Raw genomic sequence first — 16,355 nt, 5'->3', positions numbered from 1 at the left:
TCATGTAGGGCCCCATTGTCAAGGAGGATGCCATCTGTCCTGAGTTAGAAAATGGAAGGAGAACCTGTCAAGGAAAAATTAAATTCTTTAGAGCAGGTTCCTTAGAAATACTCAAAGTCAACATACTATTCAGAGTTTTCCAAAGGGCCACATTAGAAATTTATACCAATACTTTCTATTCTGTTCAGCCATTTCTTGGAATACCAAAGATTAAGAGATGTAATGTGTCCAGTCACTATACCCCATCTCCCTACAGGAACACTGACCCTTTTGACTGGACATATAGAGATGATTTTCACCCCTTCCTTATCCACATTAATTAATTCAAATTTAATTCTTCCATAGTGCAGAAATATCCTGATTGGTGGGTAGACAAGTAAGTGAAAGCTCACTTAGACTATATGGGCAACCCCAGATCATGCATCTCATCCCAACCACCAAATGGAGCATTAGGATCTGCCCAGCCTAAACACCTGACATCCATCCTGCCATAATATGCATGCTAACACCAGATCCTGCTTCGTTAAAAGAAGAATCATCAAATCAGTATTATAATTACTACTGGAAAGGAAATTATAATTACTACTAAAAATTTTAGTGACTGCCCAGGTCAAAATTCCCTTTTCTTTTACTTATTTATCATCATCATCATCATCATCATCATCATCATTATTATTATTATTATTATTATTATTATTATTATTATTATTATTAGCTGAGGCAATTAGGGCCAAGTAACTTACTCAGGATCACATAGGAAGTATTAAGTGTCTGAGGTCAAATTTGAATTCAGGTCCTCCTAACTTCAGGGCTGGTGCTCTATACACTGCACCATCTAGCTGCCCCAAAAATTCCCTCTTCTAAACACCTCTTATATGAGTATAGGTATATATTATGTATGTGTATATATAAATATATATGTATATAGACATACATAATACATGCATACATAATGTGAGCCAATAAAGGACAGAAGTTGTCTCACTACTGAATTTATATCCTCAGCAATAGTACAGGACTTATCACATAGTAGTTAATAAATACTTGTTGACTGATTGATCTGAGAGCAAAGAATAAGCTTGATTGTATGTCAAATAATTCAAGATCTTAAAAAAAAAATTCAAGAAGCATACTTAGGAAAGATCCATTGACCACTTGTTAAATTAGTAAGTCTTTGTAGCATAAGGTCTGCTGATCTCCATATTTTGAAAGCTTTTTATTTAATTAGCATTACTATAAATTATCATCTCATCCATAGTTACAGTATGGTTGGACCAACATTTTCTGTTTTATATAGACATGATAAGAACAGCTTGAATTTTCATAGCTCTTTCTTATGTACCAAGTAGTTTCCTTATTTTGTGATATTTGTTATTGTTGTTCAATCATTTCAGCCATATTCAACTTTTTTGTGACCTCATTTGGGGATTTTTTTTTTAGCAAAGATAATGGAATGGTTTGACATTTCTTTCTCTAGCTCATTTTACTGATAAGGAACTGAGATATAATCTTTCCTAGAGTCACACAGATGAGTTTTCCTAATTTCAGGCCCAGCAGTCTATCAGTTGGGACACCAAGCTTGCTTTGGATATAAGTAAAGTAAGTATTACTATCATTTTTACAAAGAGAGAAACTGAGTCTCTGAGAAGTGAAGCAATATATTCAAGTTTGGGCAACTACTACTAAATGCCCACAGAGGAGACCTAACTGCAAACCATTTCCTTCTTTCTATATTTGAAATTCAAAAATAAAGAAATGATTGTGGATAAGTATACAACAGAGACAAAGTCATTAAAGCAATGTGACAATTAAAAAAAAATGAAGGGAAGAGTAGTCATTTGTATTTTAAAAGATTTCCCCCAATTAACAAGCATTTATTTTCTCTTTCAACAGAAAATAGAATGCTTGTAACAAATACCCAGGTTTCAATTAAAACAAATTCCCACATAGTTCATGCAAAAACAAACAAACGAACAAAAAAACCACATGTCCGTCTTATTTTGCCTGTTGAGTTGATCACCTCACAGCAGAGAGGTTTTTAGCATTCTTCAATCACGGTTGGTCATTTCATTAATCAGAGTTCTTAAGTTGTTCAAAGCTATTTATTTTTAAAATACTGTTGATGTATAAATCAGTATACTTTTTTCTCATTTCAATTTAATTAGTACATGTAAATTTCTCTGTAATTTTCTATATTCTTATAAATACAATAGCTTCCATTGCATTAATATAGAATAACTTGTTCACTTATTCTCCAATTAATAAGCATCTCATTTTTTCAATTCTTTACAATCCACAAAAAAGCTACTAGAAATATATTTTGTATATATGGATCCTTTTCCTCTCTCTTTGACCTCTTTGAGGTTCCAGGCTTACTTACTGTATCTCCTGGTTAGTGGATATACAAAGTTTGGCACTTTGGGATGTATAGTTCCAAATTATTTTTCAAAATGTCTGAACCAATTCCTAGTTCCATTAACAATGTATCAGTGTGACATTTTCCTAAAGCTTCTCCAACATTTGTCATTTTCCCTTTTTTGTCACTTTTTCCTAACAGGCAGGACTTCAGAGTTTCTTTAATTTGTGTTTCTTTAATTATCAGTGATATAGAGTATTTTTTTTTAATTAGGCTATTCATATCTTGGAATTCTTTTAAAAACTATATATTCTTATTATTGGGTTATTGTTAACTAGGGGGATAGCTCTGATTCTTCTAAATTGGATTCATTTCCTTATACTTTTTTAGGTAAGACAGAAGAGAAACTTGCTATGAAGATCTAAGCTTCCTCACATTCTCCCCATTGTTTCCCTTCTAATCTTAGTTTCATTTGTTTTGTTTGTACAAAAAATTCAATCTTATGTAATCAAAATTGTCTATTTTATCTTCTGTAATCTTCTCTGAGTCTTATTTGGACAATTTGTTTTTCCTATCCATAGATATGGAAGATAATTTCTTCCTTCCTCCTCTAATTTATTTATAATGTCACACATTGTGTCTTAAATCATATATCAATTTTGAGTTTATTTTGTTATATGGTGTGAGGTGTTGGTGTAAACTTAATTTATGTGAGATGGATTTTCTAGTTTTTCTAGCAGTTTTTGTTGAATTACATTGAGTTTCTACTTCAGTAGCTGGAATCTTTTAATTTATTGAACACTAGGTAACTAGATTCTTCTGTTTCTGTACACTGTATACTTAACTCTTCCACTGGCTAATTCTATCACATTTTTACCAGTACCAAATTGTTTTTATGATTACTGCTTTAAAGTATATTTTAAGATAGGATAGCCCTACTGGGCTTCCCTTCTTTCCTTCCCATTTAATTTTTCTTTCATTATTTCCCTTGATATTCTTCATCGCTCATTCTTCCAAGTAAATTTCATTATTTTTGCAAGCTCCCTAGAAATAATCCTTTGGTAGCTAGATTAATATAGGACTGAATGAGTAAGTTCATTTATATGATATGGTCATTTTGATAATATTGAGTCTCCCTGGGAACAATGAATATTTCTCCAAATATTTGAGCCTGTCTTTAATTCTATAAAGTGTTATGTATTAATAATAAAAAGAAATAAATATAATATAAGAAAAATAAATAAAACAAGCAATAATGCTTCTAGCTATGTGTGTATATATGTTGGATCTTAGACTCTATTAGATTCCAGCCCAAGATTCATCTGGCCATTGTTTGGGTGTTGATAGTTCACAGTAAGTATAAAAAGCAAATGCCTCTGTTCTGGCTACAAATTCTAAGGGTTTCCCCCTAAAACCATTTGATTTTTTTTTTAAATAGGTAAACTAGATATTTTGCCTCATTTCTTAATTAGACTTAAATCATAGGGTAGATGTTGTTTCAGGCAAAAAGAGACCTAAAAAAGACTTTAGTTCAAAAATGCCAAGGTCCCTCACTTTATCTGGAGTCCTCTCCAGTCATCCTGACCAATATCTTGTCACTGGACTCATCTGACCCTGGAGGAGAGAATGAGACTGATGACTTTGAACAACTCTGCCTCACTTTAATCCAATTCACTTGCAATTCAAGAGATCACCATTGTGAAATCATTGTATTGTTCATCTTCAAAACCAAACTGTAATTTACTCCATTCTATAATTATTTTAAATGTATTTTTCTTGCCATCTCTTCTTGCTAGATTTTCATATTAATATAAAATTATGTTAATTTTTTTATTATAAATAAATTAGTTAATCTTTTATCAATATTAATTCACCCAACATTCTGGCCTTGAAATCCATTTCCTCATTTGGCTTTGCCTTTTTTCTTTTTCCTAAGTGCTTAGGTATAATCTAGATATATAAGTATCAAGAGGGAAAAGATATGACTTTTGCTCTACCCAACCCTACTCCCTTACTCTCTCCTCTTCTCCCCCCTCGAAAAAAGATATCCATTCTCTGCTATTTTCTAGTATATTGGAAAAGAAGGGTTTAGGCCTTAATGCTAAAGAAGGCCTATGCCAAAGAATTACTGAAAACTTTATTCATTCCACATGCCAGCAAGATTATGTTTCAGATTCTCCAAACTAAGCTTCAGCAATATTTAAACTAAAAACTAGCAGAAAATCAGACTGATTATCAGAGATAGGGGAATTGTAGGCCAAATTGCCAACATTCACTGGATTATGGAGAAAGCATGGGGGTACCATAAAAGTGTTTATTTCTACTTTATTGTCCACACTAAAACATTTGACTACAGATTACAACAAAATGTGGCAAGTCCTCATAAGCATGAGAATATTGTTTTACTTTTCTCCTGGGTAAACTATATGATGATTAAAGAAGCATCAGTTAGAAGTAAACATAAAACAACTAGTTGGTTTAAAATTGGGAAAGGAATGACAAGACTATATTGTTAACTTATGTTCATAGTACATCATTTGGAATGGCAGGATGGATAAACAAAAGCTGGAATTAAGGTTGCCAGGAGAAATATCAACAAACTCAGATATGCAAACAATACTATTCTGATGGGAGAAAGTAAAGAATAGTTAAGAAGCCACTTGATGAAAGTTAAAGATGAGAAGGTAAAAGCTGACTTGAAGCTAATCAAGAAAAAAAAAATATCTTGGCAACTGGTCTCATCACTTCCTGGCAAATAGATGAAAAAAAAAAATGGAAACAGTGTCAGAGCTTACATTCTTGGGTTCAAAGATCACTGTAAACATCAATGATAGCCATGAAATTAAAATACTCTTGCTCCTTGGAAAACAAGCTACAAGAAATTTATAGAGCACACTAAAAAGCAGACATCACCTTGCTGACAAAAGTCTGTGTAGTCAAAGCAATGGTTTTATCAGTAGTACTGTATGGCAATGAGTATTGAACTATAAGGAAAGGAGAAAACTCCAGAATTTACGCTTATGGAGATGATTTTTCAGAGTTGTTTTTTTTTTTTTTTTTTTTTTTTTTTTTTGAGTAAAGAGATCAAATGAGTCAATAATTTAATTAATTAATTAATTAATATGAGCCATTGGAAGGACAAATACTGAAGCTGAAGTTTAAGTAATTTGATTAATAATGAGAAGAGGGGATTTATTGGGGAAAATCTGATTTGGGGAAAGAATGAAGACAAAAAGAAAAGGGGATGGCTGAGGATAAATTGGAGAAAAAGTGTCATGAAACAGATTTTGGGAGATAGTGAAAGATGAAAGAGTCTAGTAATGTTATGGTCCATGGGATCACAAAGACTCAAACATGTCTGGATGAGTGAAAAACAACAAGTAATAAGATCTAACTCACTCTCCCAGTACTGCAACGTTATATCTTCCCCTCAGAATTCTAGAAATAAGTTACTGTTGACCACATATTGACTTAGAGAAACACAAATTAACATTATGTTTTATTTTTATTTATTTGATAAACAATTTCCAATTACATTTTAATCTGCTTCAGGGCCACACTGAGAAGTTTGGAACTTTGCCCTGGAGATTTGATACTTCTCTTCTAGGGTACTTTAAATGGTTTATAAGTGTCTTTTCTCTGCCACTGGCTCAAACCCCCAGCTATGTTCCCATATTTGTTACATGTTAGTGACTAGAATGATGGTTTAACATTGATTAACTTTTTAAAAAGGATAGTTGTTGTCAAGTTGTTTCACTTATCTTCGATTCTTTATTATTCCTTGTGGGCTTTTATTGACAAAGATACTGGAGTAGTTTGCTATTTCCTTTTCCAGATCATTTTACAGATGAGGAACTGAAGCAAATGGGATTAAGTGACTTGCTCAGGATCACCCAGCTTATAAATGTCTGAGACCAGATTTATCTACAGGCTCAACCCACTCTCCTGTTATTGCAAATATATACATATACATACATACATATATATATATATATAAATACACACACACACACACACACACACACACACACACACACACACACACATATATATATATATATATATATATATATATATATATATATATATATTTAGAATGATTATATAAACATTTTACCCACTATCACAGGGCATAGTTTATCCTAAATAACCTAAGTTAGGCTTGACTTAATTCAGTTCCTATATAAAACCAGTCCCATCAAGTTTATATCCAGATGTGGTATGATGGACAAATTAATCTTTTTTTATTATCTTCTCCTGGCCTGGGTCAAGAAAGTTACTCTTAAAGATCAATATTTGCTCTTCCAGATGGAAAAGTAGAAAGAGATTGATCCATTCAACTAGAATAGCAAAGGAAAAAAAAATAGCAAAGCTAAGGATGAAGGTCTATTTCTCAGGATCACGTGATTTCAGAGGAATATTAGTCTCATAATATTAGAAACATTTTGTATATCACAAATTGCATATCTCTTATACATTTTAAATTTGACTTATCAAAACAGAAATCAAGTCAAGTCAACAAGCATTTGTTCAGTACCTACTATAAACCAGCCATTATTCTAAACACTGGGGATACTCAAGAGGTAAGCAGGAAAACAGTTCTTTCATTTAAGGAGCTCACAGAAAATGAAGGGAAAACCATGGAAATGATTTCATTTAAGGTACAAGGTACATACAAGGTAAGTTTGAGATCATTAACAAAGGGAAAACATTAAGGTTAAGAAGGACTGGAAAAGGATTCTTGTAAAAGTTGGGACATCAAGAGAGACTAAAAGAAATCCTGGAAACTAAAGAGGTGGAAATAAGGAGAAAAACCTTCAAGGTATTGAAGGCAGCCAATTAAAGTTTCAATATTTGGGAGTTCTGAGTAGAACAGTAAGGAGTCCAATGTTACTAGATTGGAGAAGGTATTTGGATGGAGAGAGGATTTAAGAAGGGTCCAGGTTATGGATGAATTTAAAAACTATGCAAGATGTTTTCCATTATGTACTATAAGTAATAGGGAGCCAATAAAGTGTATTAAATAGATGAATAGCATGATCCTGCCGAATTTTAAGATCAATTTGACAACTAAATTAATGATTGATGGAGTGGAGAGACCTTAAGAAGAGAAACTAACCAGGCCACAACCATCCATTGTATGTGAAGTGTTTGTCTTGGCAAGGAGGAGTCATTTCTTTTTTGGGAGAGATGTAAAGAGAAGTTAGTAAAAGGATATGAGGGGGGGCAGGAAAAGAGGCAGTTCTCAGAAAATGCTCTCATTTGTTAAAGTGATGTATGATTAAAGTTCTCAGTTGAGAGGGTTGGGATGGGAGAATGAAGGAAATTTTGTGGAGGGATGAAAAAAGCTGCTGTGCAGAGTGGGATAGTGAATCAATAAATAGGTATAAAATATTTGGTTATAGCAGTCAGGAGCCCACATAAATATGTAATATTTTACTAGACCCAATCAGGATGGTTTCCTGATTTTCTCCCACTTTGTTCAACAGCAGTCAGATTGAAGGAAGTATTTGACAATAATCAATGACTGAGTCTTAGAAGGGCAAGATCTCCAATGAAATAGAGGGTAAAGTATTTGAAAGAAGAGGACCAGTTCATCAATGAGGCAATGTGGAAAAGAGAAGAGTGTGTTCAGTCCATGGGTAATTGCCCAACAAAAAATTAAGGAATAGAAGAATTTAAGATCAATCATTCTCTCTCTCCCTACCAGAGAAAATCTCTCCTCTTCTAAACTTTTTATTACTACTTACAATACCACCATCTTCCCAGTACCTAGGTTTACAATTCCTATTCTCAAAGACCCTTTATTCCAATGGAGAAAACAAACACATACTAAGGAGATAAAAAGAGAGAGAGAGACAGAGACAGAAAAAGAGAGAGGGAGGGAGGGAGGGAGGAGGGATCAGCATGAAAGTGGGGAGGAGGAAGGTATTTGACGCTGGGGCATAGTTTTGAAGTCTAGAAAATCAGGGAAAGGGCTGGGAGAACAAAGGCAGCCAAGACTGGCCCTGTAAAAGATAATTCAGCATGATCAGCCCACATGTACATTAGACTTTCTCAAGCATCAAGAGGTCCCAGGAATTGAAGAAAATTCCAGGATGAGCCAGAAGTAGAGGTTTCTGAGTTGAGAAGTAGAGAAAGTATCATTTTGAAGAGCAGAAAGTCAAAGAAGGACTGGATGGAGAATTAATGAGAAGGGATGGGAAATGGGACATTTATATACTTATGACATTGACTAGAACATAATTGAGAATATAAGGTCGAACCAAGAATAATGAGAGATTCAAAGAAATGATGGGGTGCTACTTATAATTATAAGAATCTGGGAAGAGATAGTCGAAGTGACAACTGAATTAAATATTGAAATAAGACAATGAGCCCTAAAATTGCATCTTTAAGGTGTCATATATAGGTACTGTGTAATTTCATCTTTAAGTTATTTATAGATATCATGATTCAATCTTTAAGGTATCATGTATAGGTACTATATGACTACTTTGAAGGTTCTATGCATAAGTAATTTGGGCGACACTGAATAAAGTGTCAGTTTTGGGGTCAGAAAAATTCATCTTCCCTAATTAAAATTTGGTGTTATATGATCTTGAACAAGCTACTTAACCCTGTTGGTCTCAGTTTCCTCATCTGTAAAATGAGCTGGAGAAGTATTTTTTGCCATGAAATCTCCAAATGGAGTCACAAAGCTGCAAATGAACAGACTGACCAAATAACAAAGGCAGCCTAGACACATCTTCTAGTGTAAAAAAAATGTCATTACACTTCATCATTAAGTGACTGAGATATTCTAAAACATTATAAGTTTCACAAACCCCAGCAGTCATTGTTATAGGATCAAAGGATAATAAGACCAGACATCTAATGATACAAGGGCTCAGAGACTGTCTTGCCCATCCTCTCATTTTACAGATGAGAAAATTAAAATCAAAGTAGGCTAAAACATTTAAGCAAGGTCACAGAGCTAGCAAGTGATGTGAGATTGTCCCGCTTAACCCCTTAGATGTACGGATTCTTTGGTCTATAATTGGTCACAATTAAAAAGCTGGAAATGTCTTTCATCCTTTTATGTACTTGACTTATTTTTCTCATAGACTTAGAGTATTGAGTCTACAACATCCAAGTGTAGAGTGAATTATCTAGTTCATTTCCTCTATAGATAAAATGTATAGACTTCTACTCTTTGTAGAACAGAAAAGTAATAAGAGTTGTTGAAAATGTGAAATGAAATGAGCCAGGTAAGTCAGCAGCCCCTAATTCACTTCTCCTAACTGCTTTGTTCACCCAGGCTCAGACTAGCCAAGTGAGGCTAATTGGGCTCAACACTTGTTGCCCATCTTTTTTCCCAGTGGTTGCTGATTTCAGTGGGGATGTAATTACTTAGTTTTGTTCACTTAGCAATGGAAGAAATATGTTGCCATCAAAACTTTGTACAGTCTTCCCCTCTGGGGTAATCAAATATGCTTTATGGACTCTGATTTCCTTGTTCCCATTTTCCAATTTTCTACTACTTTTGCCCCGCTATTCCCTGTTGGTTGAATGCTAGTTTCCTTCTCATTGAGAGCCCTTAGCTGCTGAATTAATCTCATTTTGATATTCATGGGGAACCCACTCAGAGTTTCTTTTTACTTTGATTTTATTGTTTTTTTCTTCTCTTTCATCCACAAAAATAAAATAAATAATCAACACAAAAGAGCATACTACATACACGCATCTCTCATTGAACATTCTTTCTTTACTCTGACCCAGAATCCACTAAGCTCTTTCTAAAGCTTTGAAAAAAAATTTCCTCCCACCAAAAATTGTCTTAACTGATTCTCTGCATTATGCATGCAAGAGATGGCTCAGTATTTCATTTTTATTCAGTATTTCTAAATGTTAAGCAAGTGGAATTGGAAGTTGTTTTGTTACTGCAGGTAAAGTTGTCTTGCTGTCCAATAAACTTCTATCATCCCCACCAGTAAATGGTATTACACTTATTCTGGTCCTTAAGTTGAATGGAAGAATCCAAGAGAAAAGGGTATTTCTTTTCCCTTGGGGTTATATTTCACAGGATGATATAATCAAAAGAGAAAAAGCATTTATTAAGGAATCTTATATGCCAAGAAAAAGTGAAAAGCAGCATTGTAAAGGGCTTGGCAGCCCTCATCCTAAAAGTACTAGTTTTCCTACACATCCTATATCCCAAAAAAGGTTAAGTGACTTATTAGGTACAAATAGCATTTACTATCCTTATCTCCATTATGGGTAGTTAGATGGCACAGTAGATAGAAGCAGGTCCTGGAATAAAAGAGACCTGTGTTGAAATCCTGACTCAAAAAGTTACTAGCTGGGTGACTCTGGGCAAGTCACTTAACCCACTTTGCCTCAGTTTCCTCATCTGTCAAATGAGGCAGAAAAGAAATGATAAAACATTCCAGTGTCTTTCTCAAGAAAACCCTAAACAGGAACATGAAGAGTCAGAATAAACAGTAAATTTCTATTACAGAGTTGTAGAAAATGAGGCAAAGAGAGGTTACATGTCTTGCCCAGGTTTAAACAGCTGGTAAGTATCTGAGACCTCAAGTCTTCCTGACTGCAAGTCCAGAATCCTATCCACTATACCACAAAGTTGACTGTAAATGTATGTGCAATGCTTAGTAAATTTCAAACTTTTATAAATTCAATAAGCACCTATTAAGCATCCAGTGGATACCAAGGACTATATTAATTATAAGGAATATGCTGAAAAAATACATATTACCTTCCCTCAGGGATCTTATATTCTATTGGTAGTATAATAAAGTCAAATCGAAAAACACTTATTAAGCACCTACTGCATTTTTAAACTTTACAGAGGCAATTTTGAGGCAATTGCAATAGCCTAGGCAAAGGATGATGAGGGCCTAAACTGGGGTAATAATTGTATGCATGAAGAGAAGATGGAGATAAGAGATGTTTTAGATGTTAAAAAGTGACAACCTTTGGGAACTGCTTGGATATAAATGATTAAGGAGGAGTAAAGATACATGTTTGTTTCTGATATTTCAAATTATCATAACTGGGTGGCAAAGTCTTTAATGGAAATAGTAAAATTCCAAGGAGGATAGAACCTGTGAGAAATGTGATGAATTCTGTTTTGGAAATATTGTGCTTGAGATTGCTATGGGATAACCCAGCATGGGAATTGAAGCGCATTAAATAGACGAGATTTATAAATGCAGAATTGAAATTCCTTTTCAGAGAGATGATAATTGAACCCATGAGAGCTGATCAGATCACCAAGAAAGAAAGCATAAAGAGGGGAAGAGGGGAAGGAAGATAGGGTGGGAATATATGCAAAGTTAGGAACTAAAGAAACACTCAGAACTTGGAGGTTTGTCTATGGCAAATCTATGATCAAATGGACATTATTTGTTGAAGAGGAAGGTGGGATGTTTCACGTTGTCTGACACTGATGAGATCACATATATTTTTGAGTGCCTGAGAGAAAGGACTCTCTTTTGGAAATGCAGAGATGTTCAAATCAAAGCCAATAGATCATGCTGGAGAACATACAGGTTCTTTACAAGGACTGAATTTGTTACCTCAAAGGTTTCCTTCAATTAGAAATAAAGATTCTAAAAAACTAAATAACTAAGGCAAATAGTATTAATAGTATATGCAAAGGGGGCAGCTAAGTGGTGCAGTGGATAGAGCACCAGCCCTGAATTCAGGAGGACCTGAGTTCAAATGTGGTCTCAGACACTTAATACTTCCTAGCTGTGTGACCCTGGGCAAGTCACTTAACCCCAGCCTAAAAAAAAAAAAAAAAAAAAAAAAAGAAAGAAAGAAAAAAAATTAGTATATGCAAGGGTAGACTCAAGACTTTTGATTCATTAACTATACTTGGAAAAATTTGTTCAAGTTTTTAATGTATAAATATATAGAAAACATGTTTTTATGCATATAGGGGAGAAGTTTCTTGTACAAATGGAAATTGAACCCATTTAATAACTTAGAAGACTAATTCTTGGGAGTTAACTGAAACTGAAAGAATCCAAATGAGTTGCCCAGGTCTCATAGCCTATACAAATAGCAGATGGATTTGAATCCCATTCATCCTTATTCTCAGCCCTTCATAATTCATTAAATTACACTGTGTTTGTATGGACAAATAAGAATATTTCTTAACTTTTATTACATGCTAGACACTGTGCACTTTAAAAACTAAAGGGATACTCTAACATATGTACCATGTATTGGTCAACCTGCCATCTGGGGGGGGGGGAAGGAGGGGAAAAATTAGAACAAAAGGTTTGGCAATTGTCAATGTTGTAAAATTACCCATGCATATATCTGGTAAATAAAAACTATTAAAAAAATTAAAGTAAACAAAAAGGCAAAAACATCTCTTACCTTCAGAGAATTTGCATTCTAATTGCTGACTTGAGTCTAGACTCAAATAAAAGCATTGGTTATTTAATCAAAAGTTCTAAGTATGAATATGATCTCTCATATTTATTGATTGTATGACTTTGGACAAATTATTTAATACACACACATACACACACATACTGTTCTTAGTTTCTTCACCTATAGAATAAAAGGATTAGAATGTGGGAAAGACAGGAAAGGAAACCATCATGTATTAAGTGCCTACTGTATGCCAGGCAATGTAAGTACCTTATAAATATCATATCATTTGATACTCACAAAAACAAACCTGAGAGGTGTTGCTATTATTATTAAATAATTTACAATTATTTAAGTGTAAAATTATGCATGTTACAATTAAAGAAACTGAGGCACACAGAAGTGATATGATTTACAACTAGGAAGTAAATAATTAAAACAGGACTAAATTCCATTCTTCCTTTTTCCACATCTAAGTTTTGTAACTACTGAACTATATCACTATACCAGATGACTTCTGAGTTCCAGTTTTATGACCTCATGTCCTCAATCTGATCTTCCAATATGATTTTCTCATAGCGGAATAAGTCACGGAACTCCATTAAAGAATCCCTACTGTCTATTCTGCTACTTGGCTACTATGTTAAATAAAGGATTCAGCAATCAAACAGGACTTGAAGGACAGCCCATCTCCATTTCAATTACTGTTTTTAAACAAATTCCTTCTTGACTTGAGTGAACAGACACTCTGCACAATATCAGGATTTTAAGGACAAAATCACAGCAAGCTAAGGTTAGGTCAGAAATGACAGGAAGATATGGAAGTTTCCATAAAATGGTGTGAAATAACTTGACTGTAATATTGATTTCGAGATGATTGATTTTAGTGTTTCAGGCCTGAGAAGAGTTTGAGAAGCTGATCCCTTTATTCATTGAATGAAAACTGGAGCAGCATTAGAGGACATTAAATTCATAATATACTTCCCCCAAATCAACAGAATGCAGATCAATCTGTAACTGTCCCTAGAAAAACAACCACTTCCTTCCACTAAACAAGAGGGAGAATGTCACAGGAAAGAATTCTTCAGATTTAATCCTTATTGAGAGCAGAACAGGTCCTGTGTTTAGAAACACAAAAGATTTAAGGGATCTTTCACATCATAGAGACTCAAGAATAGAGAGGAGTGCCACAGTATACAAAGAGCTGGATCTGAGGTCAGAAGGACATGAGTTCAAATCTAGACTCCAACACCAATTAGCTGTGTGACCCTTGGGAAATCATTTAGCCTCTGGAGAAGGAAATGGCAAACCAGTCCGACATCTTTGCAAAGAAAACCCCAAATGGTCTCCAAATGGGAAGAGTCAGACATGACTGAAAAAGACAACTGAATAACAAGATTTCTTCCAGCTCAAGCATTATGATTCTATGAATTCTTTCACTTGGCAGTTTGTCAGTCAGTAAAGATTTACTAAATGCCCACTGTGTGCCAGATAACACATATAAAATAAGACAGCTCCTGCCTTCAAGGAGCTTATTATCTAATGTGGGAAGACAATGCCTGAAAAACTGGACCTGGGGATAAAAGGGCAGTACTCTAATGAGAAGGCAGGAGAAGATGCTGGAGCTAAGCTCTGTGTTTACATGGAGACTTAGAACTCATCATTGTATCTCGCAATTAGAGGGACAGAAGATGAGAAGGAGGTAGAGCACCACAGTTGATTGAGATTTTGCAGGATGAAGAGGTTTTCCCAATAATGACAAGAGGACTTGAAAGAAGGCAAGTCACAAAAAAGTAAGTTAAGCACTAGGTGGCATTGTTTGCTCCTAGCCTGATTTTGTTTAGCCATTTAGCAAATCCACTTTCCTTGACTGTAAATCTCTATCCCACTATGCAGAATAGTATAGTCTTAGATAGTCTTCTATCCCAGATATCTGCCTTTTTTTTTAAAGTCAGGTCAAACCTCCCTCGCCAACATGGCAGAGAGAGGAAGGAGCATTCTAAAGTCCTCCCAAATTCCCTTTCAAACAACTGGAAAACTGCCTCAGAATTGATTTGGGAGCAAGGAAGCAGCTTACCAGCACTGCAGGAAAGGTCTGTCTCATTGGAGTATGAGGAGAATGAAATCCAAAAGCAACAGCAACAGCCAATCTCACCTCAGGGGGCCTGGAGCAAGACCCCACATCTGGGGGAATCCACTGGTGAAGTCTCACTTTCCTGAAAGCCAGCAGTGCCCTAGGTAAGAGAGTACCCCACCCCCAAACCCCCACCATCAGCATGTCACCAGCAAGGTCTTGCCCCCACTGCTGACCAGTAATGAAGCCCCACCCAGGACTGGCCAACAGTGAGATGCTACACTAGCAGAGGCCCTGTTTGCTTAGCAGCCCAGCAGCAAAGGTCTTGAGTAGATCCATTTTAGCTACCTAAAGGAATCTCTTACCATAGTAACCCAGCAACAAGTTCCCAAGCCCTGGACCAGATCAGCAGTTAAACCCGACATTCAGGAAAGGCCAAGGTGAAGACCCCGACCCCAGCATAATTCAAAAGGGAAAATCAAAATTTTAGTATCAAACATGAAGACTGATTGTTCCACCAATGAAGAGGAAATTAGAGCTATCCAAATCACTACTGCTCAGAGAAATACAAATTAATACAACTCTGAGATACCAAAACACACCTCTCAGATTGGCTAAGATGAAAAAAAAAGATAGTAAATTTTGTAGAATTCTGGTTTTTAATCCTTTCTATGATCTTTTTTCTAATCAAATTTTTATGTTTTTTTCCATAATACCAAATCTTAGTTTTGTTTTTTAATTCAATAGTTTTCTTATTTTCAATTTTATTAATCTCCCTTTTTATTTTCAGAATTTAAAATTTGGTATTTAATTGAGGGTTTTTAATGTGTTCTTTTTCTAGATGTTTTAGTTAGCTGGGCTTATATCCCAAAGAGATATTAAAGGAGGGAAAGGGACCCATGTGTACTATTTCTCTATTATATGCAAGTAAGCACTTAAAGATATAAAACTTCATTTAAGAACTGCTTTGGCTGAATCTCATAAATTAAGATATGTTGTCTTAGTATTGTCATTTCTCTTGGTTAAAATCATAGATTATGTCTATGATTTGTTGTTTTACTCATTCTTTAGAATTAGCTTATGTAGTTTCCAATTAATTTTTGGTCTATTTTTCCCTGGGGTTTTTTTACATACGATTTTTGCTTTTTATTGGATTGGGTTACTAATCCATCATGCTCTGAACAATATGCATTTACTATTTTTGCCTTTCTGCATTTGATTTTCAGGGCCTTATGCCCTAATACCTGATCAATTTCTGTGTAGGTTCCATGTACCACTGAGAAAAAATAGTATATTTATTTTTGTCTTCATTCAATTCTCTCCAAAGGTCTATCATACCTAACCTTTGTAAAATTCTGTTTACCTCTTTAACTTCTCTCTTATTCATTTTATGGTTCAATTTATCTAGTTCTGATAGAGCAAGACTGAGATCCGCCATTAATATAGTTTTGCTATTTATTTATTCTTGAAGCTCTCTGAACTTCTCCTCTAGGAATATGAATGCTATATCACTTGGTGTATATGTTTAGTATTGATATT

Source organism: Sminthopsis crassicaudata, chromosome 3 (genome assembly GCF_048593235.1).
Source record: "Sminthopsis crassicaudata isolate SCR6 chromosome 3, ASM4859323v1, whole genome shotgun sequence".
NCBI lineage: Eukaryota > Metazoa > Chordata > Mammalia > Dasyuromorphia > Dasyuridae > Sminthopsis > Sminthopsis crassicaudata.
This window is presented reverse-complemented; position numbering follows the sequence as displayed.